The sequence below is a fragment of the Musca autumnalis genome, unplaced genomic scaffold (assembly GCF_047663935.1).
Source record: "Musca autumnalis isolate F117 unplaced genomic scaffold, ASM4766393v1 scaffold_1, whole genome shotgun sequence".
Classification (NCBI taxonomy): Eukaryota; Metazoa; Arthropoda; class Insecta; order Diptera; family Muscidae; genus Musca; species Musca autumnalis.
In genome coordinates, this window is record NW_027411644.1 from 208,443,250 (window position 1) to 208,469,532 (window position 26,283).

The 26,283-nt window shown below is 37.2% G+C and overlaps 1 protein-coding gene across 1 annotated transcript in view; it reads left to right on the top strand.

Moving 5' to 3' along the window:
• The first annotated feature begins 856 nt into the window (after positions 1-856).
• Positions 857-26,283, top strand: part of Pxd (Peroxidase) — a 180,749-nt gene continuing 155,322 nt past the window's right edge. The window contains exon 1 of the mRNA XM_073960020.1: positions 857-1,701. The gene's annotated coding sequence lies outside the window, so the exon portion shown is untranslated. The remainder of the gene's footprint in view (positions 1,702-26,283) is intronic.

The following is a 26,283-nucleotide window of genomic DNA, read 5'->3' on the forward strand; positions in this document are numbered from 1 at the left end:
CGTCTATAAAGACTCCCTCCAGCTCGTCTATAAAGACTCCCACCAGCTCGTCTATAAAGGTTCCCTCCAGCTCGTCTATAAAGACTCCCTCCAGCTAGTCTATAAAGACTCCCTCCAGCTCATCTATAAAGACTCCCTCCAGCTCGTCTATAAAGACTCCCTCCAGCTCGTCTATAAAGGCTCCCTCCAGCTCGTCTATAAAGACTCCCTCCAGCTCGTCTATAAAGACTCCGTCCAGCTCGTCTATAAAGACTCCCTCCAGCTCGTCTATAAAGACTCCCTCCAGCTCGTCTATAAAGACTCCTTCTAGATCATCTATAAAGACTCCCCCAGCTTGTCTATAAAGGCTCCCTCCAGCTCGTCTATAAAGACTCCCTCCCTCGTCTACAAAGACTCCTTCTAGATCATCTATAAAGACTCCCTCCAACTCGTCTATAAAGACTCCCTCTAGCACGTCTATAAAGACTTGCTCCAGCTCGTCTATAAAGACAAAGACTCCCTCTAACTCGTCTATAAATACTCTCTCTAGCTCGTCTATAAAGTCTCCCTTTAGCTCGTTTATAAAGACTCCTAGCTCGTCTATAAATACTCCCTCCAGCTCGTCTATCCTCCCTCCAGCTCGTCTATAAAGACTCCTTCCAGCTCGTCTACAAAGACTCCCTTTTCTTTACGTTGCCTATAAATCGTCCCGTTTCTCAATTAAGGACTAAATATTGACATTTATTTCTTGTGAAATTGAACTGTTCCAAAACATGTGAAACTCAAATCTAAACAATGATTGCTCCTGTTTGCAGCCGAGAATCAAAAAAATCCAACAAACTGTATCTATTCAATTCAATACCTTTGCTGGACATTTGTGCAGTTAACGCACGCTTACTCAGCGTAGAAGAAAAAAAGCCGGTGTTTCATGCTACAAGAAAAAAGGTACGCTAGGTAGGTGCTGCGCATGCGCCAACGACGCTGCATTATGCCAAGCAATGGTCTATTGTAACGCGCTGCAAAGCAGCGAATATAAATAACAAACAATTTTAAGCGCACACGTTAGTCTGCCGTTACGACCATTTCAAGTCACAGCCAAAAGACCGAAACAAACCGTTCGAAAACTAAAAACCCAAAGGCAAAGCTTTTGCATTGGGGTTGAATTTGAAAAAAAATTGTAACGATAAAAATATTGATTTGAATTTTTTCAAATAATTATTTCAAAATATCAAATCAACGAATATCAACAAAAGAAAACGACACTTGGATATTGTGGAAAACGAAAATTATTATTCAAATTTGTGCATTTCGTTTGCATGCAATTTGGTGTTTAATACAAAAATATATGTGCAAAAAATAACTATAAATGAAAATAGTCTATAAAATAAAATTAAAAAAAAAAAAAAACAATAACAAAAACAACGTTTTAACATTTTCCTTCTTACCTACATTCCGAAAGGCACTTCTCTTTTACAAGGAAGTAGTAAAAAAAGCCACAAATTTCATGTTGAATGTCGAATTAGTTGAAAAAATAGCTGCAACACAAAAATAAAATGCAAATGGAAATTAAAAATTAGTTATTAATATTTATAATAATAAAACACAAATAATTTTGAACAAACATAAACTCCCAAAGAAGGAGAAGGAAGCAAATCCAAATCAACGACCAACAATTTCAATTCCAATTCATTAATTCCGGCTAGACTGAGTGTGGAAATTAAGGTAAGTGTTTTAGTATCTCATTCCGCCATTGACTTCTTAATGTTTTAAAAATTAAAACGTGAGTGTGTGTTTGTGCTTTTAGTTTCTCGGTTGAGTTCAATTATTTTTTGTTACATTTGTTTGTGGCGTGAAAGTTAATAATATTAAGTAATTTTTTGCAAATTATCAATGCAAAATTAACTTCAAACTACGTTTGTGTCTGCTGAGTGAATTAAATTAAATCGAATTGATTTGTTGTCCATCGGTAAAGATAGGGGTTTGGATTCCATTGACTTAAGTGAGCGGAGGAGTTGGAGTGAAATTCCACATAGCTAAATAAAATTTTGAAATAAAAAATTCATTATGCGGTGCAAATTTGAAATTTCATAAGTAATTATAAAATTTGAAATGTTTTTCTGGCAAATTTTTTTGACACAGCACCACAGCGGGATATAATTAGTATGTGCATATTGGTGACATTGGTTTATTATCATTCGGGCAAGGAATATAAAAGGTGGGTAATTATCGTATACTATATGGCGGACCACCTTGATAAAAAAAAATCTTTGATGTCGGTATAGACGAAATTGTTTGTTCAGTATTAAATTTAGAGTACAAATTCCAGAGTTTTTAATGAAGTCCACTCGAAGTGGTAAACAATATTTAAAGTGCTTTCGAATTGTATCAATATCAATTTAATTGCGATAATTCCATAAAATGGGTGCCACCGTGGTGCAATGGCATGCACAACCGCCTCGCACGCTGAAGGTCGTGGATTCGATTCCCCGGCCAGGCAACACCAACCAATTTTCAACGGTGGCAAAATACCCCTCACTAATGTTGGCAACATTTTCTGAGTATTTCAGCCATGTAAAACTTCTCCACAAGTGATGTCTTTGGACACGCCGTTCGGACTCAGCGATACACTGTAGGTCCCATATCATTGATCTAATTTGAATCGGGGTGCACTCATTGATATGATAGAAGTCTTCCTTGTCCCTTCAGGATGTTTGTGGAACAATTATATAATTTGATAAATCGAAAACTTGCAGATTGGGCTTTGGGAAAGATTAATTTTTAAAAAGATTTTAATGATTCGGGTTTCTGTGGCATATTTTTCGACTGATTCAATACATAACAAAACTCAATTACTTCCAAAAAATCTGTAAATATGAATTCCATAAACAATTATAGTGGCAGAAGAGTTTTCGAAACTATTGGCTCGCTCCAAAAAAAAAAACAATTTTCCGATCCAAAACCAGGGTGTATTTCCAGTGGGATTTCATAAATAAATCGAATACTATTAACGCGAAAATATCCATACTCCCTAATTTGTTAAAAAACATAATTTTCATTGCTGATTGTAGGGTTATAACGGCCTATATAGAATTTCCGATGAAAAAATCATAATTTCCAACGGTGGCAAATTACACCTTAGCGTAATGTAGGCGACATTCCTTGAGTATTCCAACCATGTAAAACTCCTCTACAAGTAGTGCCGTAAGAACCGCCATCCGTACTCAGTGATTAAAATAGGTCCAATATCATTGAGCTAATACGAATCATATCAATGAGAGAAGTCTCCTCAAATCGGCCGAAAATATACAGGGGAGCTATATCCAAATCTGAACCGATTTCGATATAATTTGGCACATTTATTTCTAGACCCAATTCGGTCACAGATTCCAAATTTCATCCTAAAATACCCTAAATATATATGGGAGCTATACCAACATCTGAACAGATTTTCACCAAAAGCAATAGCGTTCTTCCGATGGCTAAACAAAATTATATTCCCCAATTTTCAGCTGAATCGGATAATAAAAGCTACCTGTACATTGCGAACGGACGGACGGATATGCATAAATCGACTCAGAAAGTGATTCTATCTCTATCTATCTCGTTTCCTTTTGTATGTTAGTCCCAATTTATATTGGGCGAGTTTACTTGCGGCAATTGTCATTTTGTAGGAGAGAGAGGTGAGGCATATGGTAACCCTTTGCCTCTCAGCACCCTCTCTCACCAACAAACTGACAATTGCCGCAAGTAAACTCGCCTAATGTAAATTGGGACTTACATACAAAAGCACAAAGACATAGAACCCCTTACCACAGTGTGGTGTAGGGTATAAAAACTTGTATTTATCAGTTTGTTTGGAGACACTTTACTACTTTCAGTTTCGGTCTTCCCCCTAAACTTTCTAGGAAACGTATGACGGACGTTTTCAATTTTTATTTTCTTATCTCCTATGCTGTGATTAATTCCAATATCTAATATTTTGTATCAAAATTTTTCCCAGAATCCTCATCTTTTTGAACTAAACTTTGAAAAAGCATCTCTAAAAACGACAAAAAGTCAAACATCGCAAAAAGTCACAGGAAATAATTTGAGAAGTTATTCTAGACAAGACACATAAGTATATAAAAAATAAAAAAATATCTCGATCCGATCTGATCGATTTTATACTTTACCCCACTTTTAACTGCAGAAATGGAACAAAATGAACGTTCCAGAACCTGTAAAATAGTACTATTTAGTACTACTTTTACAATTTTTTGATAAAATGCGTTCCTGTACTACATAAACTGGCAAAATTTGCTGTTCTCTTTAAACAAAAATGGCTCCAAATGGCTTTCTCTTCTACTATTTTCTACAAATTTGGTTGGATGAACGTGAACAAACAAAACGATTCCCGTACCAATCACACAAAGCCACAAACTTTTCAGCTTCTGTGAATCGTTTACTTCTTACAACCAAAACAAAACCACAAACTTTTTAATGTAAAAATTTGAAAACAGTGCGATTGCTGAAATGTTACTTCGGTTATGCTTTGCCGAGGTGTTTCATTCACCACCGAAACAAAAAGAATTTTTGGGAAACGTTTGCCGTGCGTTATGGTCAATGACACACTCAGGCACACACACACACACATGTGATTGCTTAGAGGTAATTTACATTATCTATCAATGTCATATGACACGAAAAAAAACCATTACATATCTACCCACGGAGGCAATGTGGAGACGTAGTTTTTTTTTACATTTTTGATGGTGTGGGCCCACAGAATAAATGGCGTAAGGAAAATCTCCAATATTGCAAATATTAGCGAATATATAACGATGGAAAATTTCATGTCATATGACATTTACATATAGTGTAAACTACCCCTTAACAACCTTATAAGTTAGCATCAACATACCACAGTGAATACTTTATCAACCCAAAGACATAAATACAACAAGATAAGAAATTTTTTTGCTATCATTCTTCAGTGAATGGCTTTTGAATTTAACATAATAAGTCTGTCTGTCCAGCAAACCAAATGTCGGATGTCCGACACGTCTGAACAATTTCGGAAGCAACGTCGTTCAGATTTCGTTACGATTTCTAAACGATTTTGCCGAGCGGAAATAGTTCAGATTTTGTACCGATTTCGTTCCGATTTCGCAACTAATGTCGGAAAGAAATTTCCTTTCCGAATTTCCCAAGGATTTTCTTCAGATTTCGTTACGAAATCGGATCGAAATCGATACGATGTCGCTCCGACATTTCGGTCCGAAATAATGTCAACCACTTCATACAACTTTCGTTAAGATATCGTTACGATTTCGGATCAGACATCGGACGTATCGTCCGAATTTTGTTCCGATTTCGTTAAGATGTCGGTACGATTGGTTTGCCGGGTGGTTACCCCAAAATTTGTACCAACTTGTACCAATTGTTGCTGGAAGTCGTCTGTTAACGCAAAAAGTCAGCAAAAGAGAGCGATTCGAGAGAGACATTTTGACAGTTCTTTCACTGAGAGCTTGCAAATTCTTGCTGGACAAATTTCTTCTAGCAAGCACTTGCACTCTTTTTCTTCCTAAAAACAATCAATCATCTGTTTTAAATTTTTCGTTGATTTATGTTTGTGAAAATTAAAAACATTTTTATTGTGGAAATAGCAAGCCTAACTGTATTGCTTTTTTGGAGAACAAGTTGCAAAGTGGGAAAATCCTTTTTTGGGTCATTTTCTTTTTTATTTTTAATAAAATACAACATTTTTGCTTCCTTTGGTTCCGCTGATTGCTTGCTGATTTCGCTGGGAAGTTGTCTGTTTACTTTTTACAATTTTCTAGCAAAAGAGAATAAAAACTCCTTACTCTCTGAGAAAGTTCTTGCTGGGAAAGTAACCAGACAGACTTAATGTTATATTACGATATGGTGATATAACATTTTTTTCTTTTATACATTTTTACGTATTTAACCGAATTTTACGATCCAATTGACATAGAATTATTCTTGAATAGATCCTTGAATTCATAAATTTCGTTTCTGATACCATTACATGAAATGTTCCTCCTTGGTTGCGATTTTGAATTAACTGCAACCTGTTAAGGGTAATGTTTCTATCAATGAACGGAAACAAACAAAACGATTCCCGTAGCAATCACACAAAGCCACAAACTTTTTAGCTTCTCTGTATCGTTTCATTCTCACAACCAAAACAAACACAAACTTTTCAATGTATAAAGATGGAAACTGTACGATTGCTGTAATGTAACTTCGGCTATGCTTTGCCGAGTTGTTTCATTCACCACCGAAACGACAAGTATTTTTGGGAAACGTTTGCCGTGCGTATTGTCAATGGCACACTCAGACACACACACATGTGATTGCTTAACAACCCTATAAGTTAGCATCAGCATACAACAGTGAACACAGTGAATTTTATCAACCACCAAACGTTTTTGATTTATTCACATGTGTTTAGTACTACTCTATTTTCTATCTGCTCTTGTGGAGTTGAGTACTTTTCGCTTTTCGTTTTGTTCGTACTCACGTAAACAAAACGAAACTAAACAGCGAGCTCGGCCAACGAGGGTTATGTTTCGTTTTGTATTGTTCCTATGGAAAATACGAAACGAAACGATTGGAAATTTTATTTAAAGTATGTTTACGTACTCTGGTTTCTATACAAAGTTTCGTAAACATTTTTTTATTGCATGCATTTTGTCTAGTCTTAGTTGTATTTATGTCTTTGATCAACCACCAAACGTTTTTGATTTATTCACATGTGAACAGCGTGAACAGCGAGCTCGGCCAACGTGGGTTATGTTTCGTTTTGTATTGTTCTTATGGAAAATACATACGAAACGAAACCATTGGAAATGTTATTTAAAGTATTTTTACGTACTCTGGTAAAAATTGGAAATTTGTCAAAAGGAAAAAATAAAAAAGTCTGAACCAAAACATCAATAAAAATAATTTTAAAGCTTAAAGCGGCGTACACACCATCATTCAAAACTGACAGTCAACATACTTTTAGGACAATTTCCCGTCAAATAACAACTTTTATTTAGCGAAAAACCTTTTAAATACAATATATACGGTATTATTTAGATATTACAAAAGAAATTTTTCAGTTAGGCTTTGATATTCACGAAATAGACCTCGACTGTGAGTTTTGCTTGTCAATGTGTACTATACTTAATAAATTGAAATTATGCAGCCAACATTAAATTAATTCATCTCGTTATTTACTGTTGAATCGTTAAATGAAAATACGCGGTATTGAAATACAAAATGTCATCAAAGCTCATAATTTTTTTTAACAATTTCAATCCTACAGATCAACTACGGCAATTGTGGCAAATACAAGAATGGTATCGCAAGTTGATACTGGGAGTTGTCAAATTTTACAGATGGAATCATCTTCTGTACAGGTTTACGCCACAACAACTTGATTTGTTTTGTTGAAGCCCTTCAAATTTAGCTCCTGCTAAAAGAATATCGTCGGTGGAACAAATGCTTAGGCATTCGAAAGTCCATATTTTTTTCCCCTAAAGCCATATGTTACCTTCCCTCAACACCACAGAATGAAAAGGATAAGACTAGCCGATTCTATTTTAATTGCTTGATATACATACATAAATCAGTCGATATTATTGTGGAACAAAAACATAATGAACTGATCAAATAAGTACCCGAAACAATAAATCTTTAAAGGAATTATTAACATGATTTTAATTGTCCACATAATATGTTGATATGTATGTATATTGATTAGCCTACGCCAAATTGGTCGGAGTGGATGATGCTTTGTTTGATGCTTTTTTTTAAAAAAATCATTTCTTATGATTTTTGTTGTCCCAAGGGCGTTCTAAATTTGGAAAATTTATTGAAACTTTTAGTCCTCCACACCCTCTCGTTCACTTCGAAATGACCAGCAAATGATTTGCATCAGATGTTGTTGATGGTACTTCCTTTGGTACATAACATTTGATTTAAAATTTGAAACTACTATTCGTTGCAAACATACATACAAACATACACCTTTAATTTTTCATATGACGTTTGACCTTTTTCTTTCTTGACATATTTATGAACTTTACCATATTTTCCGTTCTCGTATTTTTTGAAAAAGTATGTGTTCTGAGAGCAAATTCGGCAGTTCTCTCTTTTACTATTTTTGCCATTGAAAAAGTACTGGAACGAAGCTAATATGTTCACCTTCTGCACAGATCTATCACAATTTTACAATTAAAAAACATCATCGTGAACACTGTAAAAATATTTATATTAAATGTGCCGTTATTCCGTCCGGGCTTATTAGTTCTAATTATTGTATGTATATACCTTTAAGTACAGTCAACCCTCTATTTATACCCTGCACCACACTGTGGTAAGGGGTATTATGTCTTTGTGCATTTGTATGTAGCATACAAAAGGAAATGATATATGTAGACCCATAGTTCCTTTTGGGGATATACATATAATCACTTTCTGAGTCGATTTATGCATGTCCGTCCGTCTGTCCATGTATTTTTGTTCGCAACGTACAGGTCGCATTTTTTGTCCGATTCAGCTGAAAATTGGGGACTATAATTTTTTTAGCCATATGAAGAACGCTATTGCTTTTGGTGAAAATCGGTTCAGATTTGGATATAGCTCCCATATATATTTTCGCCCGATTTCACGTATTTGCTGCACCAAACACGCTATATACGTCTGATTTTGATGAAATTTTGAGTGTGTGACTCAATTCGGTCTAGAAATAAGTGTGCCAAATTATATCAAAATCGGTTCAGATTTGGATATAGCTCCCATATATATTTTCTCCCGATTTCACGTATTTTCTGTACCAAACACGCTATATATGTCCGATTTTGATGAAATTTGGAATGTTTGACTGAATTCGATCTAGAAATAAGTGTACCAAATTATATCGAAATCGGTTCAGATTTGTATATAGCTCCCATATATATTTTACATATTCACAGTGGTGTAGGGTACAGTGTTGCCGAATTTGATGATTTTTTGCCCAAAATTGAAAAATGACGATTTGACGATTTTAAGGACCAAAATGACGATTTTTAACGTAATCCAGAATTGCATGAAATAAGGAAAGCAACGAGCTTTTTTAATGTTTTATAGCAATTTCCAGACGGATTGGCTATATTTTTGCACATATCTGTAATACAGGTATTTTCATAGTTTTTCCTGATCTTCGATTTATACCCCGGTTACCAGATTAACCCAGTGGGTTTGGGTTTCAAATGTCAATTCCAAAGCGCATGCGTCAAATAAATCCTCATGAAGTGGGTTAATCTGGCAAAAACTCTAATATAACCGTACCATTACATCAGCTGAAAATTTTCATTTTGGTTTAATAATAAATGAAAATCTTTCTTGAAAATTTTTTGAGATACCGATACCCTCTTTAATGGATTCCCGACTGCCCATCAAACAAATTATACGTATACCGACAAACATGGACGATCACAGTGTCAAGCAAGCGACATTTGAGCTACTCTGTCCTTCAAAACTGGCAATGTGTACCAAGCTTTACCTTGCTGCATTTCTTCAAACTCTTCTGAAAGCTGTTTTATAGCGGCATTTAAGTAAGATAGGATTAGATTTATTTCTGTAAGTTCAATATTTTAAGTTGTCAGTTTCATTGACAAAACTATCAGCGAAAAAATCCCATTAAACTGTAACCACACCTAGTTTTGGACCATGTTGACGATTTTCCAAATTTTGTTGACGATTTGACGATTTTTTTGACGATTTCCGAACAAAAACTGTCGGCAACACTGGTGGGGTATCATGTAGTCGGCCCCGCCCGACTTTCATCCTTTCCTCTTTTTTCTAGTGTGACTTCAAGCATTTGAAGGCTTTTGGGTAGTCAAATAATTCTTCAAAATATTCCGAGCTGAACAAAGACGCTTCAAAGGCTTCAAAAATACTTCATGTCTACATATTTGCAATAATGTATGTACAAATAGAAGTTATCAAACTCAGCCTTTGTATTCTAGCAATTCACATCCGATATGCCTGATGAGCTGGCCTAAACCACCAGCGAAACGATCGTAGCATATCGGTTGAGTGTGTGGTGACTTCGCTAGAATTCACTTTTCCAATACAAAAACTCCTTAGATCATGTTAGCTAGATTAATTCAATTAATTAAAGACTTTCAGCCCATGAATTACACATGAATGAACTGATTTTACGCAACCTGTTCAAAGTTTCAGGCATGCGAATAAACGCAAGTAGAGCTAGAATGGCACGAGAGTTGCAGCATGCTTTGCAAATGCTGTGGATCTGTTTAAACTGTACAAAAGGGATTTAACTTATCCTACTAAAGTGACGGAAGATACGTGTGATGTGGAAGAGGAACTTCAAGTCGTCTCTTCAGCCGCACGTTTCCTTAATCTCAATTTTACCCTTACTACAGGCTTCATACAATTGAGCATAATTGCTCACCAATTTGTTTTTAATTATGCTGTTTGTTTCTTCTAAGCAGCCTGGAGCACAAGGATAATCATTTTTCCGCTTTTTAATGCGATTTTTACGCGCTTCAACCACTATAACTTAGGCATTTGTTTCAAAACCTAATGGCTTCTTCGAAAGATATTATTTGCTTATTTAAAGAAAAGAAAACCAGTAGAAATCTGTTGTGAAAAATATAAGTTATGCCCGTTTAAAATCGAAAATCTTAGAAACCCCGTTTTTCCCTACATTAACCGTTATAAAACAAAAAAACGAAGTGACCCAAAAGAACCAAAGGCATTTTCGTTATTCATGGACTCCAGCACGATAGAATTTATGCATCAGAACGCTTGAATATTTTTTAAGTAACTTTTGTAGTTCAGTGTTATTTTTGGGAAAAAGGATTTTGGTTTTGTAGCCAGTAGTCGATATGTCCGTATGTCAATCTCTGTCGGCAAAGCCGACTGATACTTTCTTATTTGTTTTGTTAACATTTGTTTGTGAAGACCATTGGTATTGTAAGTGATTAGTATCCTATTTCCCATTCGGGGTTCTATGTTAATATTGATAGTGTATGACCCATATTTCCAAGTATTGGAAAATTGACTTTATTTTGACATTTAGGGTTCTTAGTGAACAGATACGCTATAGCGTATGCTTATGTCGATAAATTTTTTAAGGTTATCTCCTGCAAACTTAACTACTAAATTATAGTTGATTTTTTTGGAAATTTGGCTAAAATCCGCATGTAAATCGGAGCAAAGATCTACAATTTAATGGGGGCTACACCTACCAAACGTCTACCATTAAATAGTAGAAAAATTTTGGTAAGAACAAAGTAATTCGACGAAATGTGGATTCAACTTTCCAAATATGTACTTGAAATTAGAATGCCTTTTATACGTATGTAGATCTTGTTGGTAAATATCCGATAAATTACCCGTAGCCAGTCTAGTTTTCTAAACTGCAGCTAATAACATCTGCAAATGATAAGTAACAAACTAAAAGCCATAACTTTACTAATACATATACATAAATAACACACCTACGCAACCGGAATTGCTGTAAATATTTTCCTTCATCATCAATTCTCAGGCTAATCATCACATTAGTTTCATTCATGTGCTCTAAATGGTTGTGTCAGATTTTGTAAATACCAATTTAGAGCGCGATCAGACAACTTCAAATGTTTTCATCATGCAACTACAACCTACAACAGCAATCATCAACACCTCGTTGCACAAAAACGGATCACGAAGTTTTTGCTGCAGATGTAGATATGTATTTGGAAGTAGTACTTAGTACATGTCATTATTGCTTCCCATACGATAAATAAAACGAACGAAACGAAAAAATAACGATTCAAAGCCAAGACACAACAGACAAAGTTCCAAGATTGCATTTATTAAACAGTTGCATAAAACACAGCAGGCTCGAAGGCAAGCGGGCAGACAAAAAAACAGACAGCAGGCAGGGAATTGATAGAATTGCCCTAAAAAATTCACACGGTGACACTGTGTCACTGGGCTAAGCAGCAGACAGAGCCCCATATTCAAAGCGCAACAAACACCAAATTTGTCAAGACAAAAAATACAAATCCAAGCGTTTGGGTTAGTCCCAAAAGACGCTAATCTCCCATACACCAAGTCGTGGTGGCCATAAGAAAAACCACCAACAATTAAAACAAAAACAAAGACACTTTTTAAATAACAACAAAACAAAAATCGAAAAATAGAAACTAGGTGCGGTAACTTCTCCCCACAATGGCCACAACCCCCCCCCCCCCCCCCCTGGCAAAAAAATCAAAACAAAACATCAACTCCCAAAAGTTTCCATATTTGAAATTTCCCATTGATATCGAAAATAAAAGTGGTTTTGCTTTTAGGTACTGAAGTGAATCAGAAAAAAACTAAGCCTCCCTTTTGGTGACATTTAACCCCATTTTTTGGCTGATACGTAACAATTCATGGCAACAAGTCTGAATTGCCGCCCATATGTAATAGGCCGTATTATGTCAACAATGTTTTGTCTTCCATTGAATGATTTCTTTTCCAAAGAGAAAGGTAAGCCGCTTTCCCAAAATGTTTCTTTAAACAATGAAAGAGGTTTCCATCACCACCAGATAATGTCTTCGAGGAAGGCAGGTAGTCTACGTATTTAAAATGTTTTAAATCTGTCACTAATTTAGAGTGACATGTTATTGTTGACATCTTAACTTTGGCTTGTTACACAAGACATTCATTGCATCATCATTTCCAACTCTCTTTTCCTCAATATTTCCCATCCCAGTGAAGTAGGCAAAGAAGTTGGCGATAATTATATGTATGTTTCAATTGACACAATTGGAATGGAAATAATATGGAGTGTGTGGAAGACGTCTTCAGGCGTCCTCTATTCTATAGAAGACGCCGTTAGGCGTCCTCTATTCTAAAGAAGACGCCTTTAGGCGTCGTCTATTCTAAAGAAGACGCCTTAAGACGTCGTCTATTCTAAAGAAGACGCCTTTAGGCGTCCTCTATTCTAAAGAAGACGCCTTTAGGCGTCCTCTATTCCATAGAAGACGCCTTTAGGCGTCCTCTATTCCATAGAAGACGCCTTTAGACGTCCTCTATTCCATAGAAGACGCCTTTAGGCGTCCTCAGGTATTCTATAGAAGACGCCTTTATGCGTCATCTATTCTATAGAAGACGCCTTTATGCGTCATCTATTCTATAGAAGACGCCTTTTGGCGTCCTCTATTCTATAGAAGACGCCTTTAGGCGTCCTCTATTCTATAGAAAACGCCGTTAGGCGTCCTCTATTCTATAGAAGACGCCTTTAGGCGTCCCCTATTCTATAGAAGACGCCTTTAGGCGTCCTCTATTCTATAGAAGACGACTTTAGGCGTACTCTATTATATAGAAGAATGAATGGCCCACATGCAATATTTAGGCGTCCTCTATTCTATAGAAGACGGCTTTAGGCGTCCTCTATTCTATAGAAGACGGATTTAGGCGTCCTCTATTCTATAGAAGACGGCTTTAGGTGTCCTCTATTTTACAGAAGACGGCTTTAGGCGTCCTCTATTCTATAGAAGACGCCTTTAGGCGTCAACTATTCTATAGAAGACGATAGAAGACGCCTTTAGGCGTCCTCTATTCTATAGAAGACGCCTTTAGGCGTCCTCTATTCTATAGAAGACGCCTTTAGGTGTCCTCTATTCTATAGAAGACGCCTTTAGGCGTCCTCCATTCTATAGAAGACGCCTGAAAAGGCGTCCTCTATTCTATAGAAGACGGCTTTAGGCGTCCTCTATTCTATAGAAGACGGCTTTAGGCGTCCTCTATTCTATAGAAGACGGCTTTAGGCGTCCTCTATTCTATGAAGACGCCTGAAAAGGCGTCATCTATTCTATAGACGACGCTTTCTGGCGTCCTCTATTCTATAGAAGACGCCTGAAAAGGCGTCCTCTTTTCTATAGAAGGCCCCTGAAAAGGCGTCCTCTATTCTGTAGAAGACGCCTGAAAAGGTGTCCTCTATTCTATAGAAGACGCCTGAAAAGGTGTCCTCTATTCTATAGAAGACGCCTGAAAAGGCGTCCTCTATTCTATAAAAGACGCCTGAAAAGGCGTCCTCTGTTAGAGGATAGAAGACGCCTTCGGAGTTCTTCTATAGAATAGAAGACGCCTTCAGGGTTCTTCTATAGAATATAAGACGCCTTCAGGGTTCTTCTATAGAATATAAGACGCCTTCAGGGTTCTTCTATAGAATAGAAGACGCCTTCAGGGTTCTTCTATAGAATAGAAGACGCCTTCAGGGTTCTTCTATAGAATAGAAGACGCCTTCAGGGTTCTTCTATAGAATAGAAGACGCCTTCAGGGTTCTTCTATAGAATAGAAGACGCCTTCAGGGGTCTTCTATAGAATAGAAGACGCCTTCAGGGGTCTTCTATAGAATAGAAGACGCCTTCAGGGGTCTTCTATAGAATAGAAGACGCCTTCAGCGGTCTTCTATAGAATAGATGACGCCTTTTCAGGCGTCTTCTATAGAATAGATGACGCCTTTTCAGGCGTCTTCTATAGAATAGATGACGCCTTTTCAGGCGTCTTCTATAGAATAGATGACGCCTTTTCAGGCGTCTTCTATAGAATAGATGACGCCTTTTCAGGCGTCTTCTATAGAATAGATGACGCCTTTTCAGGCGTCTTCTATAGAATAGATGACGCCTTTTCAGGCGTCTTCTATAGAATAGATGACGCCTTTTCAGGCGTCTTCTATAGAATAGATGACGCCTTTTCAGGCGTCTTCTATAGAATAGATGACGCCTTTTCAGGCGTCTTCTATAGAATAGATGACGCCTTTTCAGGCGTCTTCTATAGAATAGATGACGCCTTTTCAGGCATCTTCTATAGAATAGATGACGCCTTTTCAGGCATCTTCTATAGAATAGATGACGCCTTTTCAGGCATCTTCTATAGAATAGATGACGCCTTTTCAGGCATCTTCTATAGAATAGATGACGCCTTTTCAGTCATCTTCTATAGAATAGATGACGCCTTTTCAGGCATCTTCTATAGAATAGATGACGCCTTTTCAGGCATCTTCTATAGAATAGATGACGCCTTTTCAGGCATCTTCTATAGAATAGATGACGCCTTTTCAGGCATCTTCTATAGAATAGATGACGCCTTTTCAGGCATCTTCTATAGAATAGATGACGCCTTTTCAGGCATCTTCTATAGAATAGATGACGCCTTTTCAGGCATCTTCTATAGAATAGATGACGCCTTTTCAGGCATCTTCTATAGAATAGATGACGCCTTTTCAGGCATCTTCTATAGAATAGATGACGCCTTTTCAGGCATCTTCTATAGAATAGATGACGCCTTTTCAGGCATCTTCTATAGAATAGATGACGCCTTTTCAGGCATCTTCTATAGAATAGATGACGCCTTTTCAGGCATCTTCTATAGAATAGATGACGCCTTTTCAGGCATCTTCTATAGAATAGATGACGCCTTTTCAGGCATCTTCTATAGAATAGATGACGCCTTTTCAGGCATCTTCTATAGAATAGATGACGCCTTTTCAGGCATGTTCTATAGAATAGATGACGCCTTTTCAGGCATCTTCTATAGAATAGATGACGCCTTTTCAGGCATCTTCTATAGAATAGATGACGCCTTTTCAGGCATCTTCTATAGAATAGATGACGCCTTTTCAGGCATCTTCTATAGAATAGATGACGCCTTTTCAGGCATGTTCTATAGAATAGATGACGCCTTTTCAGGCATCTTCTATAGAATAGATGACGCCTTTTCAGGCATGTTCTATAGAATAGATGACGCCTTTTCAGGCATCTTCTATAGAATAGATGACGCCTTTTCAGACATCTTCTATAGAATAGATGACGCCTTTTCAGGCATGTTCCATAGAATAGATGACGCCTTTTCAGGCATCTTCTATAGAATAGATGACGCCTTTTCAGGCATGTTCTATAGAATAGATGACGCCTTTTCAGGCATGTTCTATAGAATAGATGACGCCTTTTCAGGCATCTTCTATAGAATAGATGACGCCTTTTCAGGCATGTTCCATAGAATAGATGACGCCTTTTCAGGCATGTTCCATAGAATAGATGACGCCTTTTCAGGCATCTTCTATAGAATAGATGACGCCTTTTCAGGCATGTTCTATAGAATAGATGACGCCTTTTCAGGCATCTTCTATAGAATAGATGACGCCTTTTCAGGCATGTTCTATAGAATAGATGACGCCTTTTCAGGCATCTTCTATAGAATAGATGACGCCTTTTCAGGCATCTTCTATAGAATAGATGACGCCTTTTCAGGCCTGTTCTATAGAATAGATGACGCCTTTTCAGGCATCTTCTATAGAATAGATGACGCCTTTTCAGGCATCTTCTATAGAATAGATGACGCCTTTTCAGGCATCTTCTATAGAATAGATGACGCCTTTTCAGGCATCTTCTATAGAATAGATTACGCCTTTTCAGGCATCTTCTATAGAATAGATGACGCCTTTTCAGGCATGTTCTATAGAATAGATGACGCCTTTTCAGGCATCTTCTATAGAATAGATGACGCCTTTTCAGGCATCTTCTATAGAATAGATGACGCCTTTTCAGGCATCTTCTATAGAATAGATGACGCCTTTTCAGGCATCTTCTATAGAATAGATGACGCCTTTTCAGGCATCTTCTATAGAATAGATACGCCAATTCACCCAAACATACTTGGGGTCTAAAAACATTATTTCCATGAGACACATTTTTGGTCGTATCAAAGTGTATATACCCTCGTTAGCCTAAATGCTGATGGTATAAACGCCGTTTCAACAACGACATAAAGCCTCCTAAGTGTTGGCCCTCCGATTGAAATATTCAAATTATTTTGTCATGAAACTGCAATTTTGTCGCCTTAATACCCACATTAGTCCAGTGATTCCACTTAAAAAACTAAACTAAAACAAAACAAAATAGTAGCTTAAATATAAGTCATTGTGCTAGTAGGCGATTTACAAAAAAAAGGTGAGCTACATTTCCATGTTTGTTCAAACTTTGAAATAATGTAAAATTCAATGGAATGTTAACGGTTGATTAAAATTCCCCCAACTAACTCAACAACAGCACACACCACATGTTTGCAATTTTATTTACTCGAATAGCAGGAAAAACAAATTCAAAAGAAAATTTGCCAACAAGCGAACCACTTAAAGGCACCATTTGCGGAGTATCTTAACAAGCTAAGTGTGTAATAAAGGAGTTGGAATTGCCAAGCACTACCATAAGTGGTAGCTGTCAGATATTTGAATTTAACACCCACTCGAACCACACACGAAAACACACATAAAGTACTTCACGTATAGTATAGTTTAAATATAATTTAAAATTTGTTCAAATTGCAAATGGTATTTGGCGAATTTTACCACTCCGTCAAATGACCATTAAATGAATGATATTTCAGTTTGAATGTTGAACAATAATAAATAAATATGTATGTATGTATGAACATAAAAATCACAAATTATTTCTAGAGCAAATATTGAAAGTGAAAGGATAGTTTGTTTCTTTTTTCACTTTTATTTTGAAGAATTAATGACAATCGTAAACATAAACTTGCTTACTTCGGTGGCAATTTTACACTTCAATTCATGTTTGTGGTGGTGCTGCTGTTACCATTTGAGATTGCGTTGCCTTATGTCCCGTCCCGGATAGTATTGAAGTAATTTGTCGACAAAGAGCAAATGAAGTCAGCCAGCCATTGCTGGCTTTGATGGATTGATAATAATTTGCTTGATTTGTATTTTATTTCTTTCTAATTTGTGTTTTTTTTCGTTTCGGTTACATAAGCTTTCGGGTTTATACGCAAATTCCGCCAAAGGCCATAAGCTACTGATAAATTACCAACCACATGGTGGTGTCAAGGTAAAAGCGTTTTCACGTGATTTCATGATTTTGACAAATAGGAGGAAAAGGAATAAATCCGTTCAACCAATCAACAGGTTGCTGCGTATTAGCTTCCTGTTACAAATGTCTGGCAATAATGAATGGACGTGTGAAAGTGTTTAAAACTATGTTTATGATTTGCTTTATTGCTAATGAATTTGTGCTGTAGACGAAGAAACGATTTTTTGCGATAAATAAATTAAAGCAATGATTTTGAAAATAAAGTTTGATGATCAAGTGGTAATCGTAAAGCGTTAATATATTTTATTGGAAGCTGTGTCTTGTAATTCCAACACATTTTAAAGGATAATAACATAGGGTCCTAAACAACAATATTATATTCAATGTTATTAACTTGATGCAATTTAGGTTACATCAAGTTAAAAGGAAACAATCGGCTTTGTCGACGGATAGCTTAGCGCCTTTTGCAATAACTCTGATATTTTACCATCAATGAGGTGCTTACACTTGGAAAGTTTTTGCGGATTCTGAAACAAATATGTTCATAGATGAGATTTTATTTGAAAACCGCAAGTCCTATAGGAATGGGACTAAAGAAAATGTTGTAGCTGTAAAAATTCTCTACAAGATTGGTATCTTTTTCCTAGGTTTTACCATTTTTGAGATATATAAGTTTAATTTTGGAAATTGCAGCCATGACACGGTTTTATAAGGAGACGATACAGTCAGTGCATTGTCCCAATTTGAACTTCTATATCTTAAAAACGGTAAAACTTACGAAAATACCATAAAGGCCAATCTTGTAGAGAATTTTCATAGCTACAACGTTTTCATTGGTCCTATTTCGAAAGGTTTTGCTGTTTCCAAGCAAAATCGTGAAAACCTAAAAAACTCTTTAAAATGCCAACTTGAATCGCGATTTATTACAAAAGCGCTCCGGCGATCTTTTTGTTTTTTTTTTTTTTTGATTTTTCACATCTATGAAGATTGTAGTTTCAGAATCCGCAAAAACTTCCCAGGTGTAAGCACCTTCCATTTAAAGTTGCTTCAAGCTCAGACGGCCTTCTTTTATTATCAGGCACTCCCTTTAGGATATGTCCAACATCGCCATGAAAATAAAATTCCATTAATTGGAAATTGGGATATCTGGGCGCCTTTTTCTTTATCTCTAGTATTTGACTACTTGTGGTAACGCAACTGGGATCAACTTAAAGCTGTCTTCATTTATATATGTATATGCACCCAACATATTCGTCATTACAATTCAAATTAAAAATGGAAACAAATGAGCGATATCTTTTTGAGCGATGACTTTTTGAAATTTTTTTATCAAAAATGATTTACAGTAGTGAGAATGAATGAAATATTGCCGCCTATTAATGCCTAAAATAGCATTCATTCCATTTTATTATAAAACAAGTAAGAAAAGTCTATAGTCGGACGGAGCCGACCATAGGATACCCTATACCACTATCCCTGGACAATCGCTCTCCACGGAACTTCTTTACAATGATTGTGAAAATTTAATTATCAAATATCAGAGATGTAATGTATAATACTTACAAAAAGTTATCTAGCATGACAAAGACATTTTTGTAGCAGGAAAGGAAAATTTAGTTCACACAAACTAAAATGTAATGAAACCCACTTATGAAGTACTACTACTTCCGTTGTATAACCGCTACGTTATTGAAATTTTTACCAATTTCACACAAAAGTTTCAGTCCATTTAAACCGCTAAGTATTATCTGATCTTTACGCTGGTTTGTACGCTTCTTCTTCATCATGAACTCAAACTTTGTTTAAAATTTTGCGGGTTATTATTTTGACCTACAGAGCCGCTACAAAATTGGTTAAAATTTTGTATTGGTCCATTTCATCCCCTGAACATTTCACGATCATCACCAAAAACTAATCATTTCTATTCTGGCCCGAACCCAAACTCCTTAAAAAATTCGTTACAAACGGTCCATACTTGCGGCCTTAAGCTTGTTTAAAATTTTTAATGGACAGACACACATCGCTAAATCGCTTTATCTCGTCGAGATATGAATTTCGACATACCAAATAAGGGGTCTAGGACGAATATTTCGTGGTGTTACATAAACTTTTGGAGATACAATAAGTAGCATGGGATAAAAATGTGGTTCTCTACACAGAACCCATTATATATTAGGCAGTAGGCCCGTTATCTAGCAAACACTTTATTGCAATTTACATCAGAGGAAAGGCCAGTAGTTTTTTTCCATATGTAGGCTACTTTGCGAATATATATGTCCTCAAGGAATTGAAATATCGACCAAAAATAAAATGTTTATATTTTTCATACAAAAGTAATGGTCCATTTCACCCGCTAAAGAATATCAGATCATCATTCAAAATTGTAGGCATCTTTTTCGACCTATACTCTTACCTGGTGCAAAATTTCGTGACTATTGATGTATAATTGCGACTTCTAGTGAGTTTATTATTACACTACAAACAAATAACGGAATATATTAGGCTGTTACTCTGTTATCTGATCATGCACACCAACATAATTGGCATCAATTGAAAGGTCAAGCGTTCCACTTTCAAGTATATCTCACTTCTCCGGAATGTCACTTCCAGGAATTAAGATATAAGCTGTATATTAAAAATTTTCACAATTTTCACACAAAAGTTTTGGTCCATTTAATCCTCTAAATATTATCCGATCGCCATCTCAAATTTCAAGCTTCTCCTTTGTGATATACTCTTACCTTATTTAAAATTACGCGTTGATCGGACTATTATTGAGACCTACAGAGCCGCTAGAAAATTGGATAAATATTACGCTTTTGGTCCATTTCACCCGCTAAATATTTCACGATCATCACCAATAAGAATAGGGATCTATTCTGATCTGAACCTGACCTCCATACAAAATTTCGTGACGATCGGTCCATAATTGCGGCCTGGAGCGTGTTTACAATTTATAATGGACAGACGGACGGACGGACACACATCTCAAAATCGCTTTATCTCGTCGAGATATGAAGATTGGTATACCACATTGGGGGTCTCCGACGAATATTTCGCGGTGTTACATGAATTTTTACCAAAACAAACTTATAATACCCTTTTCCACATTGTGGTATAGGGTATAAAAAGCTTCCGAACAAACCACTTTGATTTTTTTTTTTAAAAAAATTCTATGGAATGAAAAAAAATTTTCTCAAAAAATTATTTCCTGTTGCACGAATGAATGGTCTTTTGCATATTTTAATGACTAAAATAACTTTTATTCCACTTAAATTTTAAACAACGTCCAGCATAAGCCACTTTTAATTTTTATGATATATGAAATAAAGTTATATATGTAATAATTCGATGATAAAATTAGTAAGAAACAAACATGACATTTTGGTTATGTCGTTTGCCCCTACACCTTGTTTTCAGTTAAATATCTGCTTACAGTGACTTCAAAAAATTGTCAAAACTTCCGAAAAATAAAAACTTTAAAAGCTTTTTGTGCGGAAGCTTTTTTCATCGAATCACTTTATAATTAAGGTTTTATGTAATCTTAGGTAAAAACTCATCAATATATGATATAGGGATACGAGGTTGTAAAAAAGTCATTACCCTAGCCAACACATACTTTTCATAATTTTAATGGTGATCCTTTCTGCTTCCATGGAAAGCCGTTGTTTAGCGGTATTCCGCGCTACTTGAAGCGGAGATATGTATTCGCGTGGGAATATAACGTTGAATTTTTCTCCACATACGTTTTTTGTCCATTGAGTGTTATCCGACCTTCACCAAATTCAATAGGCTTCCACATCTCTGTGATCCCCATCAACACATAAATTTTCGTGAAGATTTGATCAAAATTGCGAACTGTAGCGCATGAAGGGGTGGGCCGATATGGCGGCTTATCTTCGAACTTAAAACTTAAAACTCTGGTTTGTCGTGGCAGCTGATAGATGGGGTATGTTCTCCGAGGAACTCATTCACACGCCGACCACACTGGCGCCGCATAGCCTGCCACTCACCGATTTGAGCACCACTACCGGGTGCTACCGAGTAGGGACTTGAGTTCATGTAGTATAAGCACGAAAACTTATGAATTGAGAATCCGATTTGGCCGTAACTTTGCACATCGTAAAATTTCTTCCAAAAGTAAATCAAATTTCAACAAGTTAGAACGGCGTTAAGTTCAGCCGGTCCGAACTTGTTATACCCTCCACGACGAGTTGTATTGAAGTAAAATGGAACAATTAATTTTCTTTCGTTACTGAAGAAGACTAATTTCCAAATTTCAGCAAATTTCTTCAATCTATACCGACAAATTCCTGCGGAAAGTTTTTAGACTCAAAGAAGACTAATTACCAAATTTCTGATATTTCGGTCAGATAATGGACTAAAACTTAAAAAATTCCAAAAATCAAGAGGTATGCTTTTATAGGGGATAAAGGGAAAGTTTTATACCCCAAATGAAGACTAAATACCAAATTTCAGCCATTTTGGTGGAATATTGAGGCCACAACCTTCAAAATACCAACAATCGGGAGGTACCGTTCGATGGGGGCTATATGAAGGCGTGGACCTATACCGACAAAATTCTGGGGGAATGTGTTATACCTCCAGCGAAGAATAAATTCCAAACTTTACCCATTTCGGAGGAATGTTGAGGCCACAACCTTCAAAATACCAAAAATCCGGAGGTACCGTTCTATGAGGGCTATATGATGGCGTGGACTTATACCGACAAAATTATGGGGGAAAGTTGTATACCCCCAACGAAGACTAAGTACCGCATTTCAGTCATGTCGGTGTGATAATGAAGCTAAAACCTTACAAATACCGAAAATCGGGTGGTACCATTATTTGGGGGCTATATCAAAACGTGGGCCGATTTAGCCCATTTGCAATAACAAGCATCCTAGGAGTAATAGAAACCTCTATACCAAATTACAAAGCTCTATCTAAAAATTTATTTCAACAGACGGACGGACAGACGGACATGGTTATATCGACTTAGAATTTTACCCTGATCAAGAATATACATATATACTTTATAGGGTCTCCGATGAATATTTCGATGTGTTACAAACGGAATGACAAATTTAATTAGTCCCTCCATATTATGGTGGAGGGTATAAATATGTATATATCGGAAAACACAACATCCCTCACAAGACTTTAACTGGGTTCCGTAAGCATCACAGCACAACAACAGCGCTACCCTCCGGCCAAGTTTGAAGCATTGTATAAAAAATTATATGTATAGAGACCAATCGTGAGTGGAATTTAGGAAGGAGCAGTCCAAGCTCCAAGTGAAATAAGGAAAGGATGATATAATCGAAACTGCTTAACCTCTTTTTCTCCCGTATTCCACCCCCTTCAGACGGCATTGAGATCGTAAAGTATGAAGATGATTGTACCACCTTGTGTTCGGGAACCTTTCCTCATGTCATTTATGAAAGGCTGAACTCCTATTTGATCGATCTTACCACTTTTTTCCATATGGAAACTACGATTTTTGTGTGCTCCGTTTCAGTATCACTAACATATTTTTTAGTGGTTGTGCTCCGGTACAGTATCACTTAAAATGTTTTATCGATACCGTACTTGGAGCGGTATGTTATTTTAGTGTACTGTTTATTTTTGCTTTTAACACTTCATCTCAAGTGGACACTGACCTCCCCGTGGTGTCATCTGGGTAACTGCCTTTAACACCCGTTAAAGGTAGTGAGCTAACATGTGCCGCGCGTTCACCCATAAGAACGTTAAAAACTTGGGTTTGGGCGTCGGGTTAGTAACCCTCCCAAAGAAAAAATAGCCTACTATGAAAAAACGAAAGAAAAGAAAACAAACCCCTCTAAAGTTGACGAACCCCGCAAACGTTTTAAGGACCATGATCTGCGAATCTGCACCTGGAATGTTCGCACTCTTTATACAGAAGGTGCAGTCTTCGCATTGGCAGACGTACTTGAAAAATACAAGGCCGATATTACTGCCATACAGGAAATACGATGGATTGGGAAAGGCGTCACAACAACACCTAAAGGTGACGCACTGTATTATAGCTGCCATGACGTAAAGCATGAGTTTGGTTGCGGATTTGTAGTTAGTCGGAGACTAAAACATCTGGTATCCAGCTTCACTCCAGTGAATGAAAGTCTTGCTGCAATTCGAATAAAAGCTAAATTCTTCAACATCAGCTTTATTTGCGCCCATGCTCCCACTGAAGAAAAGGATGAACAGACCAAAGATATATTTTACGAGCGCTCAGAAGAAACATATGACCGTTGCTCTGCCCATGACATTAAAATCATTCTAGGGGATTTTAATGCCAAAATTGGAAAGGAGAATATCTTTGGCCCAACAGTCGGGAAATTCAGCCTCCACAGTGAAACATCTGACAATGGTATGAGGCTGATAGACTTTGCAGCTGCAAAAAACATGGTAGTTAGCAGTACCAGATTTAATCATCTCGATATTCATAAGGGCACCTGGCTGTCTCCAGATCAGAAAACAAGAAATCAAATTGATCATGTTGTTATAGATGGAAGACATGCATCGAGCGTGTTGGATGTACGATCGTTCCGAGGCGCAAACATTGATTCGGACCACTACCTTGTTGCAGCAAAGGTACGCACCCGCTTAAACGTAGCAAACAAAGTACGAACAGACACAACACGAAAGTTAGACATCGGTAAGCTGCAATCACAACAGATAGCCACAGCATATTCCACTCAACTAGCCCAATTGCTTAATCAAAGCACTTCTCATCCCGATAACATATCAGCGCAATGGCAAAGCATTGCCCACTCCATGCAAACAGCCGCAAAATCTATACTTGGATACCAGAGACCTCCACCAAGGAATCCATGGTATGATCAGGAGTGTCGTGCAGCCACCGAAGAGAAAAATGCGGCATATAGGGCTACTTTACAATCCATAGCGCACGAGAGAGATACAGGAAGAAAAGGAGAGAGGAGAAACGTCTTTTCCGCAGGAAAAAGAGAGAAATGGAAAAGCGGGAGTGTGAAAAAATCGAGATGTACAGGAGCCAGAATGAAGTCCGAAAATTCTACCAAAGAGTGAAACATCAAACAGATGGCTTTGGTACAAGCACATCCTCCTGTAGAGACCAGCAAGGTAATCTGGTAACAGATGCAGATAGTGTACTCAGGATATGGAAAGAACATTTTTCAAAACTGTTGGTATCCAATAGTAGCGAAGACGACGAAGATACCACAGTCCTAATCTCAGAAGATGGTATTGAGTGTAAGAAAAGCAATAAATCGGCAATAAATCGGCTGAAGAATAATAAGGCAGCAGGAGCCGACGGTTTACCAGCCAAGCTGTTCAAAACCGGAGGCGACACGCTGATAAGGTGTATTCATCAGCTAGTTAGCACCATCTGACAGGAAGAACGAGTACCTGACGATTGGAACCTGAGTATCCTGTGCCCCGTCCACAAGAAGGGAGATAAGACTGTATGCTCTAACTATAGGGGCATAAGTCTACTCCCTATTGCCTACAAGATCGTGTCAGGAATATTGTGCGAACGACTAAAGCCTATGGTCAACGAGATAATTGGACCATACCAATGCGGCTTTAGACCTAGCAAGTCCACCATTGACCAGATATTTACCCTGCGGCAAATCCTGGAGAAGACCCAAGATATGCAGATCGACACCTACCACCTTTTTGTCGATTATAAAGCAGCCTTCGACAGCCCGCTGCGTTCAAAGGTATTAAATAGGAAAGAACCTCTCCGAAGAGTTTGGTACCAAAAGAGGTTTCCGACAAGGAGACAGCCTTTCGTGTGATCTCTTCAACATCCTGCTAGAAAAGGTTATACGAGAGGCAAACGCCAAAAGAAGTGGCACATTCTACACCAATAGTCACATGTTACTTGCTTATGCTGATGATATAGGCATCATGGGCCGATCAGTAAAAGAAGTAACTGTTACCTTTATGAAGGTCGAAGGAGAATCTGCTAAAGTGGGTCTGGCGGTAAACGGTGAGAAGACCAAGTTGATGGTGTCGACGCGCAATGCGTCCATTGAGCTCGGACCGACTGTGGAAGTTGGTTCCTATAATATTGAGGTAGTAAAAGACTTCGTCTACCTCGGCACCTCCGTAAACACAACAAACGACATCAGTTGTGAAATAAAAAGAAGAATTGTATTGGCCAACAGATGCTACTTTGGTTTAAGTAAGCAGTTTAGAAACAAAGCCACATCTCGTCAAACCAAAATAACGCTCTACAAAACACTGATACTACCCGTGCTAATGTATGGCTCCGAAGCCTGGGTACTTGCGCAAGCAGACATGGTGCTTGGTGTGTTTGAGAGAAAAATTCTTCGAAAGATCTACGGACCAATCTGCGTTGACTGTGAATATCGACGTCGCATGAACCACGAGCTGTATCTGCTATACAACGACATCAATATAGTTAAACGTATCG